This window comes from Nuphar pumila, chromosome 15 (assembly GCF_984573655.1).
Source record: "Nuphar pumila chromosome 15, dmNupPumi1.hap1.1, whole genome shotgun sequence".
Taxonomy (NCBI): domain Eukaryota; kingdom Viridiplantae; phylum Streptophyta; class Magnoliopsida; order Nymphaeales; family Nymphaeaceae; genus Nuphar; species Nuphar pumila.
In genome coordinates, this window is record NC_143263.1 from 16186052 (window position 1) to 16192898 (window position 6847).

Here is a 6847-nt window from a genome sequence, read left to right on the forward strand (position 1 = left end):
CAGTGAAAAGTTAGGTAGTCACGTCTTTTCAAAATATAGACTAGGCGAAACGGGTCCTTGTCTGTAATTTTTCCTTTGTGAAATTGTCAGCCATCTTAATCCAAAGGCATGGTGTCATACATGATGATATGAGAGTGTCAAGTAGGGGTGTCAACAGGTCAGGTTTGGTTTGGATCCAGGTGGTATCAGACTTGGACCCATTTTTTTGATATAGTATTGGCTTTGAACTCCGGTCTAATTGGAACCACTATAAGAAAAATAATATCTGGACCCGATAAGAACTATATTTTTTTATCATTTTTACATTGAAAATTTGTGGGTCTTAATCGGGACTCGGGTCAGGTATAAAATTTCACAAACTATACCCGGGTCTATGTATTAATCAGACCTTTGGGTCTGGACTGAGGTCTTAATCGGGTCTTATTATTTATCACCATACATCGACCCCATGGTCGGGGTCGGGTCCGAGTAAACCGGACTAGTTGACATCCTAGTGTTAAGTATTAAGAGGGCCTCCAAAGACGTGGTATCCAAAAATCAACTGATTTGGTCATTAACAAAAAGATAGAGAAGAATTTGGGATAAAAAATAACTTCAGCCAATGTGCCACGGATGGTCATATCGTATATAAAGAAATTTTTTAATGCCACCAAACTTTTCCGTCTAATTCACACACATACCGAAAGTTTAAGAGTTTACAAATTCACACAAAAATTGTTATTTGCTAAGGTTTGGGTAATACCCTGATGGATCGAGTCCCTGACCTATTTGCAGCCTTAAAGCTACAATGACCTGACCCACAGGAGCACAACCAAGTTCATGTTTGAAAACTTGAAACTTAATGTGTACCAACACCGACTCCATTGTGTTGTCCGTGGGTCGGGTCATTATTGGATTGACTGGCTTGCTGAAATTCAATCATGATTATTAAAAAAAAAGTCTGAAATTTGTCAATAGCTAGTCATTTGGTGTACTGGTTAGTATCTTGTTTCATGTTGACCAGGTTAAGAGTTCGATTCCCATTAACAACCCCACAGCCAAACTTTGTTTAGTAATCATATCCGTTACATGGTAAAATAGTAGCTTCAAAACATGAGTTAGTGTTAACCTAACAACATTTTAACATTAATTTATGGTTATAAAAACAAAAATTTAATTAACCCAGGTAAAAACTTGGCAGAGAATCTGCAAACTTTTAAACCCTTTTTTAGTAGCTTCAAAACATGAGTTAGTGTTAACCTAACAACATCCTAACATTAATTTATGGTTATAAAAAAAAAATTAATTAACCCAAGTAAAAACTTGGCAGAGAATCTGCAAACTTTTAAACCCTTTTTTAGTAGCTTCAAAACATGAGTTAGTGTTAACCTAACAACATCCTAACATTAATTTATGGTTATAAAAAAAAAAAATTTAATTAACCCAAGTAAAAACTTGGCAGAGAATCTGCAAACTTTTAAACCCTTTTTTTTTTCGACAGAGAAAGATGTGGTTAGGCAAACCCCTACCAGTTATACAACTATACCATAGAGATTTGAACTTGCAACGTCCCAACACATGGTGGCATGCACTAACCCCAAACTCTCAAGCCTTTGGTGTGCACATGAATTAGACAAAAAAAGTTTCATGGGTATTCAATCCCATCCCACATTATCCATGGGAACCATGAGATGTATGAGAGTGGGCCCTATGCACACTTCCATCAAGTGAGATGTGCGGTGGTGATGAAACATGATATCACTATACATTATCACGTTATAACAGATCTCTTTCTTTTCACATACTTATTAAGACGTGCAAGCACTTACATAGCCAAATGAGATAGCTAGATAGTTAGGCCCCACAGGGTCTTGGGTTCGAATGCCGATCACTCAGCTTGCCTATTGAAAAAATACGTGCATGCACTTAACTCACCACTTGGTGTTCGTATACAAAACTTTATTATATACATTTACATTAGGAATCATGATAAGATATTCCCTGATAGACATTTTCTCAAGAAGGTCCCAAGAATTCGGTTGTTCACCGATAAGTGGTACATGAGTTGGGTTTAGAACGTCGTGAGACAGTTCAGTTCCTATATACAGCTGGTTTTAAAGAGAACCACGGGCTATTCTCACATATAAGAGAGAGAGAGAGAGAGAGAGAGAGAGAGAGAGAGAGAGAGAAATTTGTGTGGGGAGTTTTGGATTTTGTCGACTTGGAGACTAATATGGTTAGAGAGAAATCAATGCATTTTCAAGGATAAGGCTAACGATTTGAAAGGAATTCTCAGTCAGCTGCGATGGGAAGTCAAGAAGAGGGTGTGCCACAAATGGCCGGACCGTCCAACAGAATGAATAGGAAAAAACAAGTTATTTATAAGCTTTTGCAACCATAGCATTTGGGGTTGGAACTTGCAACTGCTCCTACCAAACAAGCGGCAGCCAGACCTCTATTTATAAGCTTTTGCAGGTCCATTTTTGGATACTTTTTAAGTGCATGGAAAAGAAATCATTGTAACGTAATAATTTTTGCTGGCAAAAAAAACCAAACGGCTATTTGGCAAGTTGTGAAGAGGTAAGCACCACTTTTGGTAACTGATGAAGGGACGATTCACATATCCGGATAAATGGGATAAGTTGGGATATTGCACCATTTTGCCACCAGTTATCTGGATAATTTAGCGTATCCAATCTTAACATTTCTAAGACTGACCTGCACAGAAAATGAATTAGAGTTTCCAGCTGGCTCATAAATGGGGTCTGGCTGATCTGGCATAACCCAGTTTTTGGGCTGTTAGAGAGCAAATCAAGTAAAACAACAATTTACAAGGCTATTGCAAAACATCAATGCAAGAGGTTATACCTGTAGCATTTGACACCCAAAGTAGCCCAAGCAGTTTATATGCCCCCCCTTAAGATGCACTGTTTGCTATAGTGCGTGTTTGGGGGTCCGAATGAGCTCCACATATATAAACATGTGGGGCTCGTATCTCCGTGTGTGTCGGCATCACTTAGCATCGGAGTCCGGTGCGGTTGCAAAGACTTAAGTACCCTTTTCTGCCATTCTCATCATGAAACGCCAGTTTGAGAAAAAAACAAATATGTCCTCCATCCAAAAAAGGGAAACGACGGTTCGAGAAAAGGACAAAATGCCCTCCATCAATAAAGTCAAGGATGATGTTAACTCTTCAAAGTTCAAACGTTCTGTTTACACCATCTGTTGTAACATGAGCTCCCTTTGACGACGCACCCTTTATCGTCGTCTACTGTCATCGGAGCGCCCTTTGCCATCGTATGCTGCTACCGAAGCTCCCTGTGTCGTCATCTATTGCTGTCGGAGTACCCTTTGCTATCATTTTTTACCGTCGAAGCAACCTTTGTCATCGTTTGCTGTCGTCAGAGCATCCTTTGTCATCGTCTGCGTAGTGGCAGCATCGTTACCACCATCGACTGCGTCTACATTCTGGGTGTTTCTCCTCCACTGTTAGATTACCAAAACTCATATCGTTTCAGTGAGTTTCGTTATGTAAACAATTCGATTTGTAAATCTGAATGCTAAATCTTATAACTGGTTGTACTATTCATGCTAAATAACATCTATTTTCATACTGAAACAAATTGATTTGTACCTATCTACCTTTTGGGCGTCGAAAAACAGTTAGCACAATTTGTTCTTATGAAGGTGAGACATTTCAACGACATGTACTTATGAAGGCTAAATTTCTACAACGATTTGTACGTTAGAATGCAACAATGATTTATACATTTAATGCAGTAGTGATTTGTATGTTTGATGCAACAATAATTTATACGTTTGAAGCAGTAACGATTTAATGAAATTACCATGATTTGTACTTAAGTTTGATAAATCATACAACAATGTTTATGTATGAAGCACAAACGTTACAACGATATGTACATATGAAGGTTGTGATTTGTACAATGATTTGTAAGTTTGAAGCAGCAACGATTTATACATTTAAAGCAGTAGCGATGTGTATTTATGAAGTTACCTCGATTTGTACTTAAGTTTGCTAAATCTTACAATGATGTTTTACTTATGAAGCCAAATATCGCGACGATTTGTAATGTTGGTGATTGTTTAACGAATGAGATAATTTGTATTATTATATACTTGGGGAGGTGGTTGTAACATATAATGATGTAGTTAAATTTATGTGTTGTGCAGATTAGCAATGTTTAAAGCTCGTCAGACAAGAAATCTTCCACCGTTCGATATGATGACTATTAGAGAAATTATTCGTCAATCTCATCTATATGAGTGTTATAAAAGGTACCAAAATATAATAAAGATTGAGAATGATAAAGACAAGGACAAAGCATTGGAATTGTATAATGCATAGCATTATCCATCAAATATTGAGGCTGAAGAGCAAAGAAAGCATAAAGAAAAACTAAAGATGAAGAAGAAGAAGAAGGATGATGAAGAGAAGGAAAAGCAAAGGAAGAAAGAGGAGGATAATGAAAAGTAAAAAAAGAAAAGGCAAATGAAGAAGGAAGAGGAGAATGAAAAGCAAAGAAAGAAAATGCAAATGAAGAAGGAGGAAGAGGAGAGGAAAAGGCAAAGAAAGAATAAAGAGGAAGAGGAAAAGAAGAAAAGGAAATTGAAGAAAAAAGAAGATGAAGAGAATGAAAGGCAAAGGAAGAGGCATCAGGATGAGGAAGAGAAGAAAAGACAAATGAAGAAAAAGGAGGACGAGGAAGAGAAGGAAAGGCAAATAAATGAGGAGGACGAGAAAGAGACTGAAAGGCACAGGAAGGAGAAGGGGGACGAGGAAGAGAAGAAAAGGCAAAGGAAGGAGAAGGAGGATGAGGAAGATAAGAAAATAGATAGGAAGAAGCAGAAGGAGAAAGAGAAAGAGAAAGGAAAAAGCAGGAGGAGGAAGAGAATGAGAGAAAAAGGAGAAAGAGAAGGAAAGAAAAAAAAAAACAGAAGGAAGAGAAGGAAATGAAAAGAAAATAAGAAATTGAAAAGCAGAGGAGGGAGGCAAAGGAGCGAAGGAAAAAGAAAGGCAGAGGATGGAGGGAAAGGATGAAGAGGAGAAAAGTGTGACAAAGGTACATAAATCGATCATGTCTGTCACGATTTACTGTGATAGGTATTATTATGTATAGCGATTACTGTGATAGTGATTACTATATATAGCGATTAATGCGATAGTGATTTCTGTGATAGCGATTACTGTGAACGATTTATTATGATAGGTATTATTATGTATAGTGATTATTGTGATAGCGATTACTATGTATAGTGATTACTATGTATAACGATTACTGTGATAACGATTACTGTGAACGATTTACTGTTATAGGTATGATTATGTATAGCGATTATTGTGATAGTGATTGCTATGTATAGTGATTACTGTGATAGCGAGTGTACAATGATTATTATTTATAGTGATTACTGTGTAGAATGACGTGCATAAGTATAAATGAGACTAATTTTGATTTGATACAAATAATATGCTATTTTGTGTTACAGAGAGGTCAGAAGAGAAGTAAAACACTAGGTGAAAAGCTTAGAGGGCGGTGTCAGTGGCCTGTAGTTCTGTCATGGTATCGACAACTGGATGAATATCAGAAGGATCAATTACGAAATATGCACTTTGGCAGCCTTTTGGACCAGCATTATTTTGAAATGTGTTGGAGCACAATGACCCACGTGGTAAATAAGTAGAATCATAAGACGAACACATTCCAGTTTGATTCTTTTGAGATCACAATGATCTTATAAGATATGACACAGATTACGGACCTTAAGTACCATGAAAGTACTGTCCTATTACGATATTCAAACTACAATGCAAGGGACAAGTGCATGGCCCTTTTATGAATAACGATGGAGAACTGGAGTCAATATATTTCTGGTGGAAGCAATTCAACATCGATGAAAGTTTATTTTTTTTGTAATAAATGGGAAGGTCGGTCCACTACATGGGCATCTGAAAGAGTTGACCAAGAGTTGTGCAGCTTCCTTCTTTATTTTTTTAGAATTACTTTATTTTTTGATTTATCTAGTTCGAGGATAAGTTACTTGTGGCTGAAATTCTTGGAAGACTTAAATAAAGTCGATAACTATGCATGGGGTGCTGCTATACTCGCACACTTGTACAATCGACTTTATCGTGCGAGTAAGGGTACAAAAACCATTGCAGGGTTTTGGCCATTTGTCTAGGTAATTGTTTATTATATATTTTATAGTTGTAGACTAAGATCATTGAAGGTTATAGTCTTACTAATATATTGATTTTGTAGGCTTGATTGTGGAAGCATATTGTCGCCTTGCGTCCTCAATGTAGCCTTGCGATTTGTGGTTTTCCAAAGATCGCCCGGTAGGCTGGAATAAATGTCAAGGAAGATAATGCTAAGTTCATTTTAGATGGTCTGTAATTAAATAAAGTAAATGGTTTAAAATTGTTTACAATCGTTTCAACATTTATCATTTATTAGTATAAATCGTTGAAATGTTTAGCATTCTTAAGTAATCATCGTTGCAGAATTTTGTCTTCGTTAGTACAAATCATTCTAATGTTTAACATTCTTAAGTAATGATCGTTGCAAAATTTTGTATTCTTTAGTACAAATCATTATCGCTTTAACATTTAACTTTCATTAGTGCAAATTGTTGTAATCGTTAGCATTCTTAAGTAATGATCGTTGCATAATTTTGTATTCCTTAGTACAAATCGTTATCGCTTGAGCATTTAACTTTCATTAGTGTAAATCGTTGTAATCGTTAGCATTCTTAAGTAATGATCATTGCAGGATTTTTTTTAGTTAGTATAAAGTGTTAGCGTTTTAGCATTTAGCATTCGTTATTGTAAATCGTTATAATATGT